Below are 23,147 nucleotides of genomic sequence, written 5' to 3'. Positions count from 1 at the left end.
TCTTTCCTCCTCTATATTGCCTATGCCTGGTGCCCGGCAGTGTCTAACATACAGTAGCCACTCAGTAAAGATTTTTTGAGCAAATCAGTGGATGAACGTAGAGGAACTGAGCATTGAGCAATCTTGGAAGATGGAAAAAAGAAGCAGGAGCTGGCTAGTTGAATTTGGGAGTACCTCTGGGATTCTAGCCCACCTGTCACTCACCAGGACCCCCCTCAACCCTGGGGGCATCAGAGTCTTCGTGAGATGGGCCTCTTCTCATTGACATTATCCCAGTTCTTGGGGAAGTGGAGGCATCGAGGTTGTATTCTTGCTGATGTCTCCTGAAGGTGGGGTGGGGAGCAGCCTTCCGATCCCAGCTCAGGCTGTGACACTGAAACTACGGAGTCCATAATGGGAGTGGGAAGGGAAGGGCGAGCTGAGGGAGCAGCATTCTTCCTGAAGACTCTGAAAGGAGGCAGGTCGCACTTTGCCATGGTTAGGGAGCACCTCATCCTCTCTCGCTTGGACTAATTGCTTAGGTCTCTGTCGTTTTTCCCCCTCTGATCTATCTCTGTCCTCCACCCTACTGCTAGAGTACAAATAGAAGTTGGACTAGGTTTTCTCACTTGCTGAAAATTCTCATCCCTTGCCTGGGGGTTAGAGTCCAAACTTCCTAGCAGGGCCTGGAGACCATCCCATTTTAGTCTCCCTCCCAGTTCCAGCCTTATCCTTGTCCTCACACCTCAGCTCCAGTCACGGGTAAACCCCGTTTGGTTGCCAGAGAAGATGTGTGTTGTTTCATGCCTATGTCCTTGCTGTGCTCACAATACTCCCCTTCTCATCTCTGTTCCTCCTCCCCAGTGCGTACCCCTTCCTCAACTCACCAACCCTCTGGTAGTACAGGGACCATGTTATATTAATAATTCTCCTATTTCAAACCTCATTCAGGGATCAACTCTTCCGGAAAGTCTGTCCTGACCCCCACCCACTCCAGGGAGAACAGTCAACTCCTGCCTTGGTGTGCACTCTGGACACGCTTTAGCTAGCTCCATTATGTCTGCTGACATGTATTTGTTTCAAGCCCTGGAGGCTTGAAACTGCACCTTTGTCACCTTTGCATCTTAGCAACTGTTAGAATGCTTATCATAAACAGGACTGGAAGACCCACTTATAGGGGACTGGAGAGGTGGTCTTGTGGAGTGGTTAAGATGTCGCTTGTCCGGCTTTACTCACCATCAGAAGCAGGCAAAGCCCCAGGAGCAGCACGATCTCCCCCAGGAGTCCTGGCCAGCCAGACCTCTTCAGGGACTGGGGGATCCTGGCGATGCCAGTCTGGATGAGATACTTGGGAGTTGTGGAGGCAAAGGGCCCTTCCCCAAAGCACTGGGCCCCTGGCGGGAGGGCCCGGACATACTGGGTGGAAAGAAGTCTGTTCGGTCTTTGTCCCACTGTCTGCCAGAGACTGGCCAGGAGACAGAGTGGGACCCACGCCAGCCAACACTGACCAAATAGTTGGATGATTGTGTAAACCTGGGGGCTGGGAGGCAGAATCAGAGTTTTCCTGGGAAACTTGTTCACATCAGATGACTCAAATCAGATGACTCTCTGTATGAGGGAGCTGTGTGCATGTTCTGGGACTAAGCCAGTACAACCTCTTGGACGTTGTGCTGACAGGGAGATACTAAATGCTGTGTGTGGCACAAACAGCACACCTGGATCAGTGTGGTGGTGCAATGTGCAGGTCACACAGATAAAACCATGCGTAAATGGGCTTGGCAGATGGGGGTGGGGGGGAGACAAAATGGAGGATTGGGAAAGATAGCCAGAGGTCCTAAGCCGCTCAATGCCACTGATGTCCCTGAATACACACTTGTGTTCCCATCCTCCCAACCTTCCCCTCCTTGCACAGCACATGCTGGGTTGCTGTGGAAAGAACTTTGGCATCCCAGGACCATGTGTTAGCATTGCGGGAACCTGAAACTGACAGGGACATCAGGGCATCTCCTTCCCTGCAGATCTGTCTGAGCTGGTTATGAGGCAGTATTTATTTATTTTTGAGACGGAGTTTCACTCTTGTTGCCCAGGCTGGAGTGCAGTGGCGTGATCTTGGCTCACTGCAACTTCCACCTCCCAGGTTCAAGTGATTCTCTGGCCTCAGCCTCCCGAGTAGCTGGAATTACAGGCGTGCACCACCATGCCCAGCTAATTTTGTATTTTTAGTAGAGACAGGGTTTCTCCATGTTGGTCAGGCTGGTCTCGAACTTCCGACCCAGGTGATCTGCCTGCCTTGGCCTCCCAAAGCGCTGGGATTACAGATGTGAGCCACCACACCTGGCCTGCAGCAGTATTTTTTAAAGAGAGGGGAAATAATGGGATAATGTCTTAAATGAGGCAAATTATCATAGACAAACCATCTTCTGATGTCAGTTGCTGCTCAGATGAAAGACATAAATGCCCGGCTGTTGGAACTGCTGCAGAAAGAGGCTGAGGCTTTGCTCATAGATCTGGGACTCCTCAGCCAGGGCCCGAGCGCCCCCAGTCAAATTGCTCCAGTGTGTTATAGAAATGGCCCTTGAGGAGAGAGAAAGGAGGAAATACATTGCCTTTGGGAGTGGTGGCTGATGCAGGGGCATTTCCTTTCTAGGGCCTCCATGATGATGGGGCTGTGGTCTCTGGACACTCACAGGTCATACTCTGGGTAATGCTCATGAGTCACCAGGAAGGCCAGGGTATCATTAGCTTGGAGGCAGACTGTGGGGTTTCAGATGCCTGGCTCTGGGGACAGCAGATCCCCAAGATGTGTGGAGTTGAGGCTCAGTGACCAAGAAGAGGCCGGATGTCCTTCCCTAGACTTTCCTAGGTAAGATTCAGAGAATGAGGGAGAGCCACCACTCTTCAGATGGGTTTGTGCTGGGACCTGGGAAGGGTAGGGGAGGGATAGGAGGGGCAACAGGTGAGCTGCGATGCCCACCTGGATCCTGGTCTGGACACCTGAGATCCCCGAGGGGAAGGCCTAGGGAGTCTAGTAGCTCACCATCTGGTCTGGTCAGGCCCAGGAAGCCAAGCCCTAGAATAAGCAGGGATCCCTCTGACCCTGCAGGGACCGGGGTAAGAGTTTTCCCAAGAGCATGTATACAATCAGCAGCTGTTCAGCCTGGTTTGCACATGGTAGCTTCAACTTTCTGAAACATTGAAGGGGGTCAGAATTTGCATGCACATCTCACGGAGCCCTCCCTAGGGGAGTGGTTGCCTTGTCAAATCCCAGCTTCTGGTCACGGGACAGAGCACACGCCCGGGTAAGGACAAGGCTTGCATGTGTGTGGCCCCAAGCTGCAGGCCTCCCTGTGGCCTCCATCTGTCCAGCTCTCTTACCATCCATCTTGACCACATAGAGGGGGACAGACTTCTGCCCTAGGTCCAAGTTGCAGAGATGGCCCACAGCACGTGTTGGGGAGGCCAGTCCAGAAGGTAAAAATCCTGGAAACAAAAAGAGCCAGTGTCAGATCTTCCCTCAAGACATGGAGTCACATACTTGCCCAGCAGGAAGGGAGGGTGAACACAGCCCCTTCCCTGAGCTGTTTCTGAGTGTCCTGAAAGGACACAAGGGAGGTGGGGGTGGGAATAGTTCCAAGAACTCAATGGGGCAGGGGCAGCCTGGAGTCATGACCTCTTGGACAGTGTCCCTCTTCTTTCACGAACACAATGATCTCTTATTCAAGGAGTTTTGTAGGATGAAATAAAATCAACAAAGGGGCCTTGCTCTGGTTCTGAGCCTCTGATGTTGGTGAGGTGCCAGTGATGTGGGCCAGGAAGCAGCAGTCCCTGGACCCTGCACATAGGCATGTCCTGCGTGCTCCCTCTTTGGAGGCAGAAGTCATAGGCCCTGGCTCTGCATGAGGTAGGACCTCAGAGTACTGTACCTGACTCCCCATGCCTTTAGTGACAGAAATCTGTGGGATGCTATCAGGGCAGCGAAGCTGCAAGATGTGTCTCTGTCTCTCTGGGCACAGAGGGCTGCACGTTCCGCTTGACTGTTGTCCCCAGCACAGGCAGAGCCCCAGGCTTGGGTCATGTCCACGGGCATCTCCTGGTGTGGCACACACCTGCACAAAGACTCAAACTTCTTGGGGACACCTCCCTAGGGAAGGTCTTCCTCATTCTCTCCAGCTGCTTCTAGGAACTGCCTGAGAGTGCAAAGTACTGACCTCTATATTTCCAGAGAGGGGCCATGGAATAAGCCCAGTGGCTGGAAGGGTGGGCATTTGAATGGGAGGGTGGAGGGGCAGGAGGCCAAGGACATAATAGATGGGCATTCTCCTACCTCGTGGACACAGTGGTCATTCCACTGAGCCTTGGTCAAACATAGCCCCTCCTGATTCCAGGTGGTTCTGCCCTTGCAGCTCCTGTGTTCCCACTGGACACAGCCCATTGGCTCTCCAAAGTCTCAGTGGCCAGGGAGGCAGGGGCACCGACGACTGTCACTGGGCTGGGGGTGGGGAGGGGGAAGGAGGAGTGCTGGTTCATGTTGGTTGGTTAATACTTGGTTGTGGTGAACCATGCCCAGGTTTTGGCTGTGACCCTTTTGGAAATGGGCCAGAAGACAAGGGCAGGGGAGGGGAAATGAGCAATAAACAGGGCAGAGGAGTAGTCAGGGGAAGGAGACCAGCCTGTTCTGGTAAGGGTCTGGCCAGTGCTATCATTTCAATAAAAAAAGAGACTTGAGACATTCAGCAAAGGAAGAATTCACACGCACATTTGTTGGCTTACAGAGAATGTTCCAGTTGGAAGGGCTTGGGCCAGGACGTGTTTTGGAAGTGATCGTGGCAAAGAACAACATAAAGTCTGTCATTGTCTTGGAGAAGGGGAGCCAGGTTTAGCAAATGAAAACACAGGGCACCCAGTTAAACTTGAATTTTAGACAATTTTCTTTTGGTATAACTGTGTCCCATGCAATACTAAAAAAAAGTTTGTTATTTATCTGAAATTCAAGTTTAACTGGGTACCCTGTATTTTATCTGGCAACCCTATCCCCAAGTCACTTGGAAACCTGAGCCAACCCTGGTCAAGTTACACCTGAGCTGAGTTTGACTTGAGACCAAAACAGTCCTGGAAATGAAGCCTGTCCTTGGGCCCCCCTGCCAGAGGACATACCTGGAAAACTCGCCCAGGCCCCTGGCAGACACACGTGTCCTTGTCCTTCTCCGGCTGAGTGGCCTCTGAGCCACAGGGGAAACAGGCATCCTGGCTGGGCCAGGGGTTGCAGAACCGGGGAGGGCAGAGGTGGCAGAAGGAGGCGTTGTGTGGTCCTGCTCCGGAGAGGAAAGTTCCCAGGGGACAGGGAGCAGGTGGTGAGTTAGGACAGAGACTACCTGCAGGGGGACAGCCATGCAGTAATTAGGACTAAGACTTAGCTTCTAGGAGCTGTGGGTCACCCACAATCCCACAGGGGCCCAAGTGGACCCCTGACAGTGTTCTCCCATTAGGGGGCTTCTGAGCCCTAGCCCAGCCCAGGTGTCTCATAAAGCCAGCATCTTCCCCCAGAGCTGTTTTTCTGTTCCTCACTCCTCAACTATACCCCCAGCCCCTACCCTTTCGGCGTCCTGGTGGGTCTAGCTCTTCTTTTGCACAGGGCGTCTCATTCCCGCAGTCCTGAGTGTTCTCCATGCTCAGGCATGTGGCACTCTGGAGGGCACAGCAGAAGACAGCTATGGAAGCCCACGTCACTGGGGTGCCCTCAAAGGGGACCATCCTCACTCTTGGGTGGGGTGACAGTGGCAGAGAGATAGGTAGGCACAGAAGTGAGAGGGTGGACAGATGCTGAGAAAGACTGCTGGGGAGGCAGATGGAGAGTTAGAAGGGAGCAAAACACAGAGGCCCAGTGCCAGCAACACTATGAGAAAACAAGATGAGGGTGGCGGAACAGGAGAGGCACAGGGACATGCGGACCCAGGATCCCAATGCAGCGAGAAATGCCCAGGAAGGGCAGCCTCTGCCACCCATGGGAGCTCTGGGATGCACTCACTGAATCTCTCATGAAGATGAAATCTGAGATATGGATCCTCTGAGCAGCTTTGGCCCAGACGACTTAAGTGTCTCCACTCTCTTTTTCCTACCTCCCTGTCCTCCGGGAACTTTCCTTTCTGGAGGAATGCCTCCATCTGCCACCTCTGCTCTCCATGGTTCTCTATCTCCGATCTCCTTTTGCTTACTAGAGAAGCTGGTGGGGTGTGTATGCATGTGTGTGCATAACTGGGCTTAGTGGAGGGCAAGGGACATCTCTGTTCCCTTCTTCTGCAAGGCAAAGCCAGCCAGATTCCTTTAAGTACTCTCTGTGTGTGAAATGCTGCAGGAGAGATGCAAAGGAAATAAAATCCGAGGCTTCTGCCTTTGGTGTGTGTACAGCCAGGTTTCAGAGACCCATATGGTTTTGGCTTTAGAAAGGATGTTGGAGATTATTTAGTTCTCTTCTCCCAGTTTATAAAGGAGAAGACTGCGGTCCAGAAAGACTGAAAATTCAGGCAACCAGTCAAGTGCTCTTAAAGAATATGCACACCCAGAAAAGCTGGAAACTGTAAAACTGCCAGTGAATCCTTGGATAACCACATGATGTGTCCGATAAAGCATTCAGTAGGTGGTGGAGAGAAAGGCTCCGGTCCTGGCCTTGTCATTAATTACTTTTCAAAAGGGCAGAGGTGGCAGAAGGAGGTGTTGTAGGGTCCTGCTCCAGAGAGGAAAGTTTCCGGGGGACAGGGAGCAGGTGGTAAATTGTGACAGGGACTACCTGTGGGGGGACAGCCACGCAGTAATTAGGACTAAGACTTAGCTTCCAGGAGCTACATCCTTTTTTTGTAGTAAGTCTTTCAAATCCAGAGTGCGTTTGGATATGCAGCATATCTCAACTTGTAGTAGCCCCATTTCAAGTGCTCAGTAGCCATAGGTGGCTGGTGGTTACCATAATGTTCAGCACAGGCTGACTTCCTCCCACAAAGCCACTTCTCTCCTGGGTGTTCCAGGCCCCTGAGTGTCCATCCTCCTTCCCCGCACATCTCAGTCATCTACTTTGCCTTTGTTTGTCCAGATGGTGGCACTGTGAGCTTGCAGGAAGTGGTGAGCAGGGCGTGGAGGAGTCCAATGGAAGGAGAAGAGGAAATGCTGGTGCAGGGGAGGATGTGTGTGTGTGTATTGGTGTCATGATCTTAATTATTTTTATAGGAAGTAAGATTAGTATCTGTGTAATGTTTTGTAACAATTCCAAAACATTCCTGTCCCTGCCAGTCACCTGAGGATCTTTTAAAGACAGAGATTCTGATTCAACAGTATGGGTGATCTGGGATGGGGCCTGAGATTCTGCCTTTCTAACAAGCTCTCAGTGAAGGCTGACCTCATTGGACCCTGCTTTCAGTAGCAAAGTTTTGCGAGGAACTTTGATATGCACCACGCTTTTGGGTACTCACAACTACCTTGTGAGATTGACATTGTAATGAACCCCATTTATTGTGTTAAGAAATGGAGGAGCAAAGAGATGAAATCACTTGCCTAAGATCATACCAGTAATAGGAGATAAGGCCGGGGTAGAGCCCAGGTGTTCTTGCTCTGAAGCCTGTTCGCTCCATATCAATCACATACATTTCCCAGGTAGTAGAAAGTAGGTTCACCTTGTCAACCGTCCTTCTGCTGTGGGTAGGTAGGTGGGAAAGCTTCCTATTGCTCTGAGGTCTTAAGGGATATTCTGTAACCTTGTGGTCTCTCTATCCTGTTTCTGTTATAATCATGGCCATTAGCTCTCTGCACTTCACCCCACTTCTGTGAAATTCATCTCAAAGGTAACTTCTTACCTGGTGAGTGGGACAAGGAGGTTGTACTTGGCTGGTGAAAGGTACTGGGGGCCTAAATAGGTTCAGATTACTCCAGCTGGCTAGAGTAGTAGAGCTGGAAGGGATCCTAGGGGCCATGTCCTTCAGCTCTTTTATTTTGTGGATGAAGAAACTCAGACCCAGAGGGAGGAAGTGTCTTGTCCTGAGTCAACACAAGACAAGATGGAAAATTCCCACAAGGTCAGGTCACTGGACAGGATTTCTAGGAATAGCAAACCGGAAAAGACTAAAATAGAGTTCAGGTTGCTCTTCAGGTTGAAGTTTAAATTAAAAATCAGATCCTAATTAGAGAACAATTGTTCTTTGCTTTGAAATGTCTTGCCTCAGAGTCGTTAGCAACTGGGGATATGTTGGGCCTAGAATGTGGCAAAATATTTAATGAACCTCTTTCCTAGGCTCAGTCCTGTGGGAATCCAGAGGACTGCCCTCATAGGGCCACGTATATAACAAAGGAGGGCACGATGAAAGATGTGGAACTGAGCTGAAAGGGCTCAGAGGATCCCCGGACCCTGTTGGCACGATACACAACAGGAGTGGAGGTATAGATGCTGGAGGCCTTGCTGTGAATCCAGCCTCAGGGAGGTAATGCCGCTAGTCTTCCTTCCTGCGTGAACTCCCAGACTGCATTAACCGCCAGATTAGGGAAGGGAGCGTGTTCATTCCAACATCTCATTTTAAAGATGAGGAAACTGAGGCTTAGAGAGGTTTGGGATTTTCACAAGGTCACATAACTGGTTGATGGCAGAATGAGGGCAAGTCCCCAATACCCATCAGTACTTTTCTCACAGTACTGTACCACGAGGGCAACCTCAACCTTAGTACAGTACCACGAGGGTAGCTGTTGGGCTCCCCATCTCTCTTCTTCACCACTGCTTCTTCAATCTCCTCACCAATATCTTTTGTCTTTGTCCACTAAGGCTTATGTCCTATTTGTCCTGTTTGACAGGGAAGGTTATGGTTTTCAAAAACAAACTTTCTTGGTTGACAGTTGCCTTGGAGAGAGATTGACTACTCCCCTGCCTCTCACAGAGGAATCCCCCACGCCAGCTGTCACTGCTGCCCTCTCCTGCCTTTCTTTCCTAACGTCTTCGGCCACCCTCTTTCCACCATTCCTTTTTCTGTTGCCTTCCATCCAGTTCTGAAAAAAATCTCATTTGATTCCCTTACCTCTTCTTCTATTTTTTAATTTTTATTTTTTAAATTTTTTTAGGTACATAGTAGGTGTATATATTTATGGGTTACATGAGATGTTTCAATACATCTCATGTGTCAAAAAACATATCCTTTGAGTTATGAACAATTCAATAACAATCTTTAAGTTAGTTTAAAATGTGCAATGAAGTTATTATCGACCATAGTCACCCTGTTGTGCTGTCACATAGTAGGTCTTATTCATTCTTTCTATTTGTTTTGGTACCCATTAACCATCCCCACCTTCCCTCCCAGCCCCGCCCCCCACCCTTCCCAGCCTCAGGTAACCATCCTTCTACTCTCTATGTCCATGAATTAAATTGTTTTGATCTTTAGATTCCACAAGTAAGTGAGACATTACTTCTTAGGACTGTCCTGTTTCTTTTCCCTTTCTCTCCTCTGTCTTCTCTCCCCTCCCCTCCCCTGCCCTCCCCTCCCTCTCCTCTCCTCTCTCTCTGTCTCTCTGTCTTTCAGTCACACACACATACACGCACTGTCTCTACACACACACACACACACACACACACACACACACACCCCTCAGGGTAGTGGTTTGAATTAATTACACTCAGTTCATGGAACGTTGTCATTGCTGGTGTGGTTTGGGCAGGAAACTTCTCCTATTTTGTTCATTTATTTTTCTCCATTTATTCTCATTTCTATCTCCCCATAGAAAATAGTTCTGTTAAACCAAATGTGTGTCTGTGAGTTCCTGCAAAGCAGGCATCATTTAGGCACATGTCTGTTTTAAATGCTTGCAGAGGTGGTTGTGCTGTCTCACCCTGGTTTCTTATTCCCCACTCTGCACTGTTTTAAATACTCACCTGTGTTGCTAAGCGTCCTTGAGTTGGAGGCTTCTAAGTGAGGCTTCCTGCTTCATCTATGCCCATACCTAAAGACCACACTTTCTGATTGCTGCCCTACACTTGTTGCACCCAGGTCCTCGTCCTGTTGCCCTCAGCTCTCTGACTTTCACTATTTCCCCAAACTGCCTTCTCTCAGGACCCTGGCAGTGCCCCCAGGATGTCACTTTCAGTTCTGATTTTGCCTGACTTTCCACTGGTCTGACAGGTAGGGGACAACTTAATTTCCATGATCCCAAAGTCCCTTTGGTCTCTCTTTTTTTTCCCTCTGTTTTTAACTGTTATGTAAGTTTTTCCTAGAATGTGCTGATATATTTTTTGAAAAACTTTATTTTTTAAGAACAGTTTTAGATTTACAGAAAAATTTCAAAAGATAGTACAGCTTTCTCATATACCTCACACCCAGCTTCTCTTATTAACTGCTTACATTAATATGGTACATTTGTTATAATTAATGAACCAATACATTATTATTAACTGAAGTCCATACTTTGTTCTGATTTCCTTAGTTTTACCTATTGTCTTTTTCTGTTCCAGGATCACATATGACATCCAGTCATCATGTCTGCTTTGCCTACTCTCAGTTGAGAGAATTTCTCAAATTTTCCTTGTTTTTGATGACCTTGACAGTTTTGAGGAATGTTGGTCAGATGTTTTGTAGAATGTTCCTCAATTAGGATTTATCTGATGTTTTTCTAATGCTTGGACTGGAGGTGTGGGTTTTTGACAGGGAGACCACAGAGGCAAGGTGCCACTTTCATCACGTTGTATGAAGGGTACGTGCAATCAACATGATGTATCACTGTTGGTGTTGACCTTGATCACCTGGCTGAGGTAGCGTTGGCCAGGTTTACTCCACTGTAGAGGTTACTCTCTTTCCCTTTCCACAGTATGCTCATTGGAAGAAAATCACTACGTACTTAAGGAGCGGGCAGTTGCCTTACCCCTCCCTGAGGGTGGAATTAAGTTTTTTGAAATTAACGTAAGTTAATCGAATGCAAGTTATTTGAGATTCTTCTGCATGTGAGATTTGTCGCTTCTTCATCTTTATTTATTCACACGAACATTTATTTATATCAATATGGACTTACAGGTATTCATTTCATACTTTAGATTTAGATTGAGAGTTTTTTTTTCCCTCTCTTTCAAAATGATCCAGTGCTGGTCGTTGTGAGCTCTGCCAGTTGGCTACTGGGTCCTTTTGACATACCTCATGATTGTGGGTTTTTTTTTTTTTTTTTGAGTACTTCCTTATATTTTTGGCACTATAACATGCCCCAGTCTCATCTTGTGTGTGTGTGCGTGTGTGTGTGTGTGTGTGTGTATATATATATATATTTTGAAACGTAATCTTACTCTGTTGCCCAGGCTGGAGTGCAGTGACTCGATCTCGGCTCACTGCAACCTCCACCTCCCCGGCTCAAGTGATTCTCTTGCCTCAACCTCCTGAGTAGCTGGGACTACAGCTGTGCACCACCATGCCTGGCTAATTTTTTGTATTTTTATAGAAATGGGGTTTCACCGTGTTGGCCAGGCTGGTCTCAAACTCCTGACCTCAAGTGATCCGCCTGCCTCGACCTCCCAAAGTGCTGGGATTACAGACGTGAGCCACCACACCTGATCTCATCTTCTATATTTCCTGTCCCAGTCCTAGAATTGGCCATTTCCCCGAGGAGTTCTGGTTCCTTTTTATTGGAGAATGTTATTAGAAACCAAAGTCTGGGTGTTAGCTATGCTCTGGTCTCTTATGTTCAAGTCACTTTTCTTTCTTTTTTTTTCTTTTTCTTTTTTTCGAGATGGAGTCTTGCTGTGTCGCCCAGGCTGGAGTACACTGGTGTGATCTCGGCTCACTGCAACCTCCATCTCCCAGGTTCTAGTGATTCTCATGCTTCAGCCTCCTGAGTAGCTGGGATTATAGGCATGCGCCACCATGCCTGGCTAATTTTTGTATTTTTAGTAGAGATGGGGTTTCACCATGTTGGCCAGACTGGTCTTGAACTCCTTACCTCAAGTGATCTGCCCGCCTCAGCCTCTCAAGGTGCTGGGATTACAGGCGTGAGCCACCACGCCCGGCCCAACTCGCTTTACTTTTCCCTTTCTGTTAATGCTTCTGTCCCCTGCCCATCAACCATGGGGGTTTCCCAGGATTAATCACACATTCAAGTCAATAACAAGGAGTTCTTACCCTGTACGAGAACTTCATGAGATCGAAAGTGAGGCACAGTCACAGAGTTTACAGTCAGGCGTGGAGAGGCATGGATATATTATAAACAGCCCAAGAGCAGACAAGGATGGAGAAGTCAATCCATAAGGCATCTCTAAGGATCTCATGACTAATTCAGACTGTGGGATCTGGGAAGTCTCTGAGCTGAGAGTTGAAAGAAGAAGGGTGGTGCATTCTCTGTGGTCTGCTCCCAAGCCCATAAAATCTCCCTTGACTCTGGTGCCCAAGGAGCCATCTCTCTCTCTCGAAGGAGCCGCTGCTGATGCTTTAGTTTGCTTCCTTCTTCCTCCTCAATACTCCTTCCTTCCTGTGTGAACATGAGCAGACCCTGTTCTCTCCCCTACTCCCCAGAGCCCTGAGATATACATTATGAGCTATTCTGTGCTAATATTTTATTTCTTAAGTTAGGTTGTGGGTACATGGATGCTTATTATTATATTCCTCATTCCTTTTTGTATGGCTTGCATATTTCATACTAACATTTGAAACATATTTGTGAAAAAGAAAGAAAAGAGAGCTGTGTCTGGCCTTGGCCTGTGTGACCTTGTGCCCTCACTCCAGGAACCATGGCTCTGCCAGATGACTGCCACTCCCAGCTTAGAGCCAGGGAAAGTGCAGCCGGTCTGGGCCAGATGCGTCTGCGGGGCCTGTCTGACCAGGTATTGCATACATGTTGATGTGACTCAGTACCTAAGCGGTGTGGTAGATAGTCACCTATTGCCTCCTCACTCTCCTTGTCCCCTCATCTCCATGACCCACCTCTGACTTCTGTAGAGCCTCAGAGCTGCAACATAGTGACAACCCTTCTCTACAGCAGGTGCTTGTTGCTGGTGCCATTCTGCAAGGGCCGGATGGGACAAGTCTGGGGCATTCCCCCTGTCTTGGGGCAGCATCTTTGCCTCAGCACTGACCTGACTCAAGCTTCCTTATCTCCCATCTAAAGCTACCTGTGAATAAAAACCTGAAAAGGGCAGATCTAGGTCTGGCAGCAACTGAGAAAAACCAAAGGTCCTGCCAGCAGCCAAGGTAGGGAAGAGGCAGGCCAAACGGGGTCAAATGGGGACACTGCCCAGGGATAGGATATTGGTTTGAGTCTCTGGGGAAAGAATGGAAAGGATGTCAGCTCCTAGTACATGCAGGCTGGTAACTGTGATGTTCTGTTTGCAAGGATGGGTTATTTAGACATTGGGACCAGGCAACTCTGTCTCTGAACTAGTTACAGGGGCTGGTGGCTTCTGAAAAAACCTCTTTAGCTGGTGTGACAGATTAAAGATGTTGCAATTTCTTTTCTTTTGAATCTGCTTGACTAATAGAATGTAGCAGAAGTGAAATTCTGGGATTTTAGAGCCTAGGTCATGTGAAGGCTTGAAGCTTCTGCACAGTTCTTTTGGGACACTCTCTGGGAGCCTTGATCTGCTAGGCTGGAGAGGCCACGTGCAGGCCCTTTGCTCAACAGTCCCAGCTGAGCCAAGCCTTTTAGCCATACTCACTAAGACACCAGCCATGAAAATGAAACCATCTTAGATCCCAGATCACAGAGTAACCCCAGCCAATGTCAACAGAGCAGACCTACCCAGCTGAGCCCTGAATAGATTTCTGAACTACAGCACTGTGAGATAAAATAAAACAACCGTTGTCTTAGGCTGCTAAGTTTTGAGATTGTTTGTTACACAAAAACAGATAACCAAGGTGGCCAGGGCACCCCTATTCAGGCCACCAGTTCAATGACCAACTTCCAATTCCCGTATCAATATGAGAGATGCGAGATCATGGCTCATTCTCAAAATGACCGGGCAGAGGAGCTGGAGCCAAAACTTAAAGTGCTGAGCACGTCTATAGGCTCTTTGCCTGGGGTGGCTCTGTGACTCCTATAAGTGAAGTGCTGAAGTAAATAGGAAAACTGACCTAGGAACGGCCTCCAGATGATGAGGCAAAGTGTGTAGAAACTGAGAGGGGGTGTGAGTCTGGGACGGGAAGTACGAGGGGGCTGGACAGCCTCTGGAAGACGAAGGTCCTGAGAGACACATAGGAGGGAGCTGGGTTTTGGGAGGAGGACTTGGGGATGAATGTTTCCATAAGGGAAGCAGAGGGCGGTGGGGGGCACTGAGAGTACAGGCAGCCTTGAGCTGGTGTCTGGCCAAGGGTTGTAGCAGTCCTTGGGCTGGCGTCTTCTCCCGCTCCATCTGTGGCTGTTCTGGGCTCTCTTTAAAGAGCCCTTCTGGGCATCCAGATGAGCTCACACAAACAGTGCAGGTGCAGGTCTGGCCCATAAACCACAACAACTGGGGCCTGTGCTGCCACAATGCGCTAGGCAAAGCCTCCAAAGGGGGAGAAAGGGCGATTATTTGTTTAGCATCATCAGCAAGAGTTCCAGAACCCGTCAAAAGCAAAGCAGAAACTTTTGTATTAAGGAGATTAAACTTTAAACTCAGCTGAGAAGGCTCTGCTGTTTGAGTGGCTTTGTTGTGCCTGGCATTGTGTGATTATATGCAAATCACCAGGAAGCCTCCCTGGGGTCCTGACCGCAGAGGCTTAGCTGCCCAGCGGGTGGGTGTGCGGGACAGGGGGCAGCCTGCTTTCCCTTAAGTTCAGGGAATTGGGGATTTGAAAATTTGTTTAATGTGTTGGCCAGAGGTTTCTGGTGGATGGATAGGACAGCAGGGACAGAGGTGCCACCGGGAAGGTATAAATGGAAATCTAAGACAGTGTCCAGTTAGGACGGGGGAGGTTCTCATATCCAGAGACCCCCTGACCACATCACGCCTTCTTTAGCATCCTCTCTTTTGAAGCTTAGGGTAATGTATGTGGTCACCAAGGAGATGAGGAAATGTTTTGGTTTTCCTGTGGCCATTCAGAATAAGGACTTGGGGGGATTATCCTGAGTTTATTGATCCAGAAAATGTTTAATGTTTACTCTTGGCAAGGTGCAGAGCTAGGTGCTGGCAGTGGTGGGTGAGAACGGAGATGAATAAAATGTCTCTGTTGTTGAGGAGTTTACAGGGAAGATGTTTACCCAGATAACTAAAATACCTGGCAACATTTGGTAAGCGCTGGGGGAAACGGCCCATCAGAGTGCCTGGCTTCGGACAGAGGCTAACTGAAGGGGTCGAGGAAGGTTTCACAGAGAAAGAACAGAGTCAGGCCAGAGGTGGAGGCTGCATGAGCCAGGGAATTCCTGTTGAGAAGGGCAGGGTGCAGGCTGGCTGTGTGGCCTGGCTCACCTGGTGTCTCAGGGGCTGTGGGGAAGACAGATTGTGCATACTGGGGCCCAAGTTCCAGGCTAGAATTTGGCCCACACAAATTGGAGTCAGATGTCTAACCCACAAAGTTAGGTCTAGGGACTCTGGGACCCTGTGTCAGCACCTGCAGAACTGCCATCAGGGTGACGCCAGAGACCTCTGTGTCCCGTCTGTTGATGTCTCTGTGGCTGCCCTGGCAGCCCCCTTCCCCTCTTCCTTTAAGCAGCATCCACAACTGCTTCTCAGCCCTTAAAAATAGGGTCAGCTTGGACATCTCCAAGGCTCTACTTCCTGGTGTAGAATGTTGTCTAGCACAGTCAGAGTCATAGCTGTCAGTTCCCCTCTGCTGGGGGGCTATGGGCCTGGCTGGGGTCCTGCAGATCTGAGTTGAGCATGAGAGTGGAATGAGCTTGGTCCTTGGGCTGTTAGACATGTTGAGGATAGAGATCATTAAAGATATGACCAGGGCTGAAAAGAAAACCCAGGAAGGCTGAGTAGCTAAGCTATCAACACGAGAAACTGGGCAGAGTAGCAGAAGCAAGTAAGAGACCCCAGGATGGAAACTGCAGAGTGTCGCCTGAGAGTAGAGGGAAGAGCCTGCCCCTGAGGTGCTGCGTAGTGGCGGGGATGCGATGGGGATGCAGGTGGGGGTCTGGGCACTCGCTGTTGTAGCTCTAGCCTCAGGCAAGGCAGTGAGGATGCTCAGAGGCTCTCTGGCCCCTCCAGCCTGCAGTGGCTGTTTCACTGGCATTGGCCTAACCTTCTTGCAGAGGGAGCCACACCAGTCCTCAAGTTGAGCACAGCTCTTGGGCCCAGATTGGAGCATGGCGATTTGGGAATGAGAAACAATAGCTTTAGAAATTGAGAAACTTCATCCCTTTCCAGCATCCCCCTCACCCCCCAACCCAGTTCCTGGCAGGAGTCCCTGGATTCATCTGGGGTTTTTCAGGGGTGGTAAAAACTGAGGGTTATTTTTGCTGAGGAGTTCTGAGCACTGGAGGAGGAGAAGAATGATCTCCTCCATTCCACAGATCAATACACTCCTCCCGTTTTGCAGGAAGCTTCTGGGAGCAGGGGGTCTCTGGGCTCTGAGGGGGTGTAGTGGATGGAAGCCAAAGAAAAAATTGCTCTTTGGAACACCGTGTCCTGTGCCCCGTCAGAGGAGCAGATGTTCTTCTGAGGGTGGGGGCTGCTGGGGGCTGCAGCAGGATGGGAGCCAGGCAGGAAGAGTTCCAGATGATGAGGGAGTTGAAAGGAATTTTGTAAAGATATTGTCTGCGACTTGGGTTGGATAAAAGACTCCGCAGACAGGGCTGTTCACCTGCTAGGCTTTTGTTCTGCCCTGCAGCGTCTGCCTGCCACACAGCCCCAGGGCAGGGTGATGGTGGGGCGGGGTGATGGTGGGGAGGGCATGCTGTCTGCCATCTGCCGGAGAAATACAACAAACACCCACACGCGAGCCAACGGAAACTCTCAGCAAAACAAACAGCGCTCACTCGAGGGCGCCTTGCCTGGGTGTGTGGACTGGAGGGGCAGGCGCGGGAAGGTGAAGGGGCACCTGCCGGGGGAGGGGCTGGGCTAGCTGCCTGCCCCTGGGCCAGCAAGGTCAGGTATGGTCTGCACCCATGTCTGCCTGGACCCCTCAGTCCTGTTAGGTGAAAGCCCTTTTTTTTTTTTTTTGAGACGGAGTTTTGCTCTCGTTGCCCAGGCTGGAGTGCAATGGCGAGATCTCGGCTCACTGCCATCTCCGTCCCCCAGATTCAAGCGATTCTCCCTGCCTCAGCTCCCTGAGTAGCTGGAATTACAGATGCCCACTACCACGCCCAGCTAATTTTTGTATTTTTAGTAGAGATGGGGTTTCGCCATGTTTGCCAGGCTAGTCTTGAACTCCTGACCTCAGGTGATCCACCCACCTCAGCTTCCCAAAGTGCTGGGAGTGCTGGGATTACAGGCGTGAGCCACTGCACCTGGCCGAAAGTCCCCCATTTATCCAGCTGCCGGGTCTAAAAAACCAGGAGTTACAAAGCTGGAGGTGGTTGTCACCAATTCTATTGATCACCAAATTCAGATAATCAGGGTGCTGGATTTGCAGCTACTGATCAAGCATGAAATGAAGAGTAAGATGGATTAGGCTCAAGACCTGACTTAGCCATTTCTGTAGACACTTCTGTGAGCCCCTTGCTTCCTTATGTTTAAAATGGGGTGATAATAATGGCTAACCTGGAAAGTTGTTATGAGAATGGAAATAATATCTTTCAAAAGTACTTTGCAAAAAAATCTGGTGGTTATTAACATTTTCTTTGTGGCTGGCCATTTGGGTCACAGCAAGCCTCTGGGTATTTGCTTCTGGCTTTGTGACATGCAGAACACATCTGTGGGGGAGGTCCTCAGCCTGGGTGAAGAGCATTTGGGAAATCATGCAGCTTGTGGGGCTTGGGAGGTTAAACCTTGGACTTAGAGCTGGGCTCTGAGGCCCGGGTCAGTGAGGAAAGTGGGAGGTGAGATGGCTTAGGGCGGGTGGGGTGGAATTGTGTTTGATTGCGTGGTAACACTAAATATCTGGCTGTGGCCTCACCCCGGGGGTTGAGGTCTGGGCTGTAGATCTTCCCCAACATCTCTGCTCCCCTTGGGGATCTACTTTTCCCCCTTTCCTCAGAATCCACAGTGAGTGGCAGTGGGCATGAGTGTCCACAAACCTGTTGGGACAGGGTAGGCAGCTTGTTTGCTCTTCCCAGGGCCAAGCCTGGTGGGCTGGACCCAGAAGTATTATGTTACTCAGCCAAAGAATTCCTTTCCTCGCCTGCCTCCATTTATAAAGGGGAAACAAAACCCTGAGCGGTATGCTTTCGTGGTGCCAAGCCAAGTCCTCAAGTGTCATCTCTGGGGAGCTGCGTCCTCCCCAGGGCAGGGTGCAGCCTCCTGGGGAAACAACAGCTCTTCTTTCTCCTTCCCACCCATGGTGGTGGTGGTGGTGGTGTCCCCAGTTACCCTCAAGAGACCTTGGATTTTCTGTCACTACCCCCGAGTGCTTTCCTTATCCCAGGTTTGAGCCCTTGAGAATGGGGCAGGGCTTGTGGCTTCCCTTGGCCCAGTGGAGAACGGGACAGGGTTGCTGGGTGTCTGTCTCAGTTCCAGCTGGTGCTAGTGCACTCTGGCCAACAGAACCACCAAACACATCTTCTGTTTGCTTTGAAAACTTGAGATGGATTTTAGATCCTCCAGGGCACGTACTGCTACACTTCAGAGTTCTGGCCAGAACCGGGCAGCCCTGGGGAAGCCTGCACCAGTGCTGGGCGGGCCCTTCCGAGTTGTGTCATGCTGGAGAGTCCCAGGGCCAGGTGAGGTCTTAACTTTAGAGACTTGTCAGGTGAGATCTTATTCTGCAGCCAGCACTGGGATGGCTGATGGAATAAGGGTCAGGCAAGATGAGTGAAAGGTGAGAGGTGTCAATGAAGGCATTGTTCAGGGCTTGGGCTGGGAAGGACCTCTGAGATTCCCTGCCCTCCTTATTTCTTCCTGGATGGGTGGTCCTCTTTCTATCTATAGGAAGAGGGATTGCCAGGAAACTTGGATTTGAGTCTGCCAATGCTACTAATTCACTACGGACAAACTTTTTTCTTTTTTTTAAACAATTATAGTACTATTTATTGTTTACCATAGATGGTATATTTACATGGAGTACCTGACATGTATTATCTCACTTATTTATCACACTAACTCTTTTTTTTAAAGTATAGTGGCTTTTATTTATTTTTTAAAATTTATTATTATTTTAAAAATTATTATTATACTTTAAGTTCTAGAGTACACGTGCACAACGTGCAGGTTTGTTACATAGGTATACATGTGCCATGTTGGTTTGCTGCACCCATCAACTCATCAATTACATTAGGTATTTCTCCCAACGCTATCCCTCCCCGAGCCCTCCCACAACAGGCCCCAGTGTGGGATGTTCCCCTCCCTGTGTCCATGTGTTCTCATTGTTCAATTCGCACTTGTGAGTGAGCACATGTGGTGTTTGGTTTTCTGTCCTTGTGATAGTTTGCTGAGAATGATGATTTCCAGCTTCATCCATGTCCCTGCAAAGGACATGAGTTCATCCTTTTTTTATGGCTGCATAGTATTCTGTGGTGTATATGTGCCACATTTTCTTTATCTAGTCTATTATTGATGGACATTTGGGTTGGTTCCAAGTCTTTGCTATTGTGAATAGTGCCACAGTAAACATGCAAGTGCATGTATCTTTATAGCAGCATGCTATATAATCCTTTGGGTATATACCCAGTAATGGGATTGCTGGGTCAAATGGTATTTCTAGTTCTAGATCCTTGAGGAATCGCTACATTGTCTTCCACAGTGGTTGAACTAATTTACACTCCCACCAACAGTGTAAAAGCATTCCTATTTTTCCACATCCTCTCCAGCATCTGTTGTTTCCTGACTTTTTAATGATCACCATTCTAACTGGTGTGGGATGGTATCTCACTGTGGTTTTGATTTGCATTTCTCTGATGACCAGTGATGAGCATTTTTTCATGTGTCTGTTGGCTGCAGAAATGTCTTCTTTTGAGATGTGTCTGTTCATATCCTTTGCCCACTTTTTGATGGGGTTGTTTTTTTCTTGTGAATTTGTTTAAGTTCTTTGTAGATTCTGGATATTAGTCCTTTTGTCAGATGGATAGATTGCAAAAATTTTCTCCCATTCTGTAGGTTGCCTGTTCACTCTGATGATAGTTTCTTTTGCTGTGCAGAAGCTCTTTAGTTTAATTAGATCCCATTTGTCTATTTTGGCTTTTGTTGTCATTGCTTTTGGTGTTTTAGTCATGAAGTCTTTGCCTATGCCTATGTCCTGAATGGTATTGCCTAGGTTTTCTTCTAGGGTTTTTATGGTTTTAAGTCTTACATTTAAGTCTTTAATCCATCTTGAGTTAATTTTTGTATAAGGTGTAAGGAAGGGATCCAGTTTCAGCTTTCTACATATGGCTAGCCAGTTTTCCCAACACGATTTATTAAATAGGGAATCCTTTCCCCATTGCTTGTTTTTGTCAGGTTTGGACAAACTATTTCATGCCCCTACACCACAGTTGCTTCATTTGTAAGATCAGAAAATCGGATTGGATGATCTTTAAGGTCTCTTCCATCTTTGTTGTACATTTTATGACTGTTTAGTATATTTTATATTGCGCCCATTGTTGACAATAGATGCTGGTTCACTAATGAATTCTGGCCACTATCTCCTTCTTGTCTTACCTCCAAGGCAGAGTCTGCCTTGCTTGGCCCAGTTAAGATGACAAGGGCTTCTACAACTACTTCCAGGGGAGACAGATATATTACTTGAGGTCAGGCATGGTGGCTCATGCCTGTAATACCAGTAGTTTGGGAGGCGGAGGTGGAAGGATTGCTTGAGCTCAGGAGTTTGAGACCAGCCTGGGCAACATACTGAGACCTTGTCTCTACAAGACCTTGTTTCTACAAAAAAGAAAAAAAAAGATATATTACTTGAGAAGTAGAAATAGTAAGATCTGGCTTCTGAGGAAGACGAAGGTTTAATTTTTTCACACAGTATAAAGCAATTCAAAATATTTCGTTAGCTCTGTTCTGTGCCACCAAACATATTTGTTTCCCTTCTATCTGGCAGAACAAAACTTTATTTGACCTGCTAGTTTCTCTCATGTCTGTTATTTTCTGTATTTTTTCTTTCTTTATTTTTTTGAGATGGAGTTTTGCTCTGTTGCCCAGGCTGGAGTGCAACGGCGCGGTCTCGGCTCACTGAAACCTCTGCCTCCTGGGTTCTACAGATTCTCCTGCCTCAGCCTCCCAAGTAGCTGGGATTACAGGCATCCACCACCATGCCCAGCTAATTTTTGTATTTTTAGTAGAGACGGGGTTTCACCATGTTGGCCAGGCTGGTCTCAAACTCCTGACCTCAGGTGATCTACCCACCTCGACTTCCCAAAGTGTTGGGATTATAGGCATGAGACACTGTGCTTGGCCTGTTATTTTCTTTAAATATTATTTAATTGTTGGATGGTAATTCCGCCTGCTGTGTGTTTGTTTGGTACCCACAGCCCACGTTTAAGTGATCTGGGAGGCAGGGACCAGGATCCAACTCCTTCACGTGGCTCCACAATGAAATACCCTGCCCATCAGCATTCTCTAAGAGTGTCAGCTACCTGAGGGCAGGGCTCTACCTGTGCTTTCTCCTTTCTCTCTAGCCCCAGGAACACACATTAAGACTCAGTAAATGTTTGTTGAATGAATAAATGTCAAAGGAATCAATAGTAGGTGCTCATAAGTGCTTACTGATTTGCACTGATGTGCTTGTGCGCTCTGACTATTTTTTTGTAATTCTGACCTTCCTGACAGTCTCTTTGGCTCTAGCTATGTTTCTTGATATTTAGTTCTCTGGCATCTACCCTGATCCATGTCTGTATCCTCCACTGGGAATCCCAGCCAAGCGTTGTGACGGCATCTACCACTTTCATTCTGGAGGCTGTCAAGTGTGTGTCCCCAGCTCTGCAAGTTGCTAGAGTTCAGTTCTTACATCTCTGATTGGGTGCTGGAAGAAAACATAGAGGTCATCTAATTAGATCCCTTAGCTAAACTTCCCATGCTTGTCCTCCACTCTGGTCATTTCCCACACAGGACAGCCCATTTCACTGTGGTGCAGTCTCGGGGGTTGTCCTCCATCCCTCCTCTTGTCTAGATACTAAGCCTCTGGACAGGGTGGGCCATGTATTATGCGAATCAGTTAACTTCTGTTGATTAAACAGTGAATATTTGAGAATATGAAAAGCTTGAATATTGAACTTAGGTGGGAGGCATTATTCCCTAAGTAGGTTTTGGAGGGGCCTCTTTGTTGGAATCAAAAGGGTCTGTGTTCAAATTCCAATTCTATCATTTACTGGCTATGCCCCTTTAGGAAAGTTACTTCTCTGAGTCTTGATTCCCTCATCTGTGAAGAAGTGATAATGGCAGTGCCTACATCATAGGCTTGCTATGAAGATTCATGAGATACTGTAAATTCAGTGCTTAGAACACTGCCTGACACATCAAGGGCTCCAAAAATGGGAGTTATTGTTATGTTTATTAGGCTAACATTAATACTGAGCCTAAGGTTCTAGACCAGCCACAAAGCAATGTGTTGACCTGAACCCCCCATCCTTCAGTTCACCTCTCAATACAATACTGAACAATATAGCTCTCCTTTACTGCCCGGGTTAAGGTACACAAATATGTTCTGCCTTCAGATAAGTCCATTAATTTCTGCTTTTGAATATCAAACCCTTTCGTCACTGACTTAGGCACTATGGGGGCATAGAAGAGAACAAAATTAATCACTGTATGTGAGACTATGCTGAGCTGCTTTTGTATACGTGGTGACTGCCTTCTTTTAATCTGGTAAAAAGAAAAGGCCGGTATGTATAAATGAATTAGAGGCAATATTAGCTCCATATGATGAAGGGCTGCATTGTGATGTGAAAACTCAATTGAGAGGCACTTTAATCTGGGGTTAAGAGGTTTTGGCATCAAAACAACCAAGATTCTAATCTTGATTCTGCCATTTAGTGGCTGTGTGACTTTGAGGAAGTTATTCAAACTCTCTGGGTCTCAGTTTCCTCATCTGGGTTCTTTTGGTGAGGACAAAATGAAGTCATGTGCTAACAATTGTTTGACACAGGAAAATAAATCTTGGGACCCCCCAAATCCCTAAGCCAAGGGAAAAGTCAAGCTGGTAATGGTGTCCTTGTGGTCAGACTAACCTATTTCCCAT

Source organism: Symphalangus syndactylus, chromosome 3, assembly GCF_028878055.3.
Source record: "Symphalangus syndactylus isolate Jambi chromosome 3, NHGRI_mSymSyn1-v2.1_pri, whole genome shotgun sequence".
Lineage (NCBI taxonomy): Eukaryota > Metazoa > Chordata > Mammalia > Primates > Hylobatidae > Symphalangus > Symphalangus syndactylus.
Note: the sequence above shows the minus strand (reverse complement) of the source record.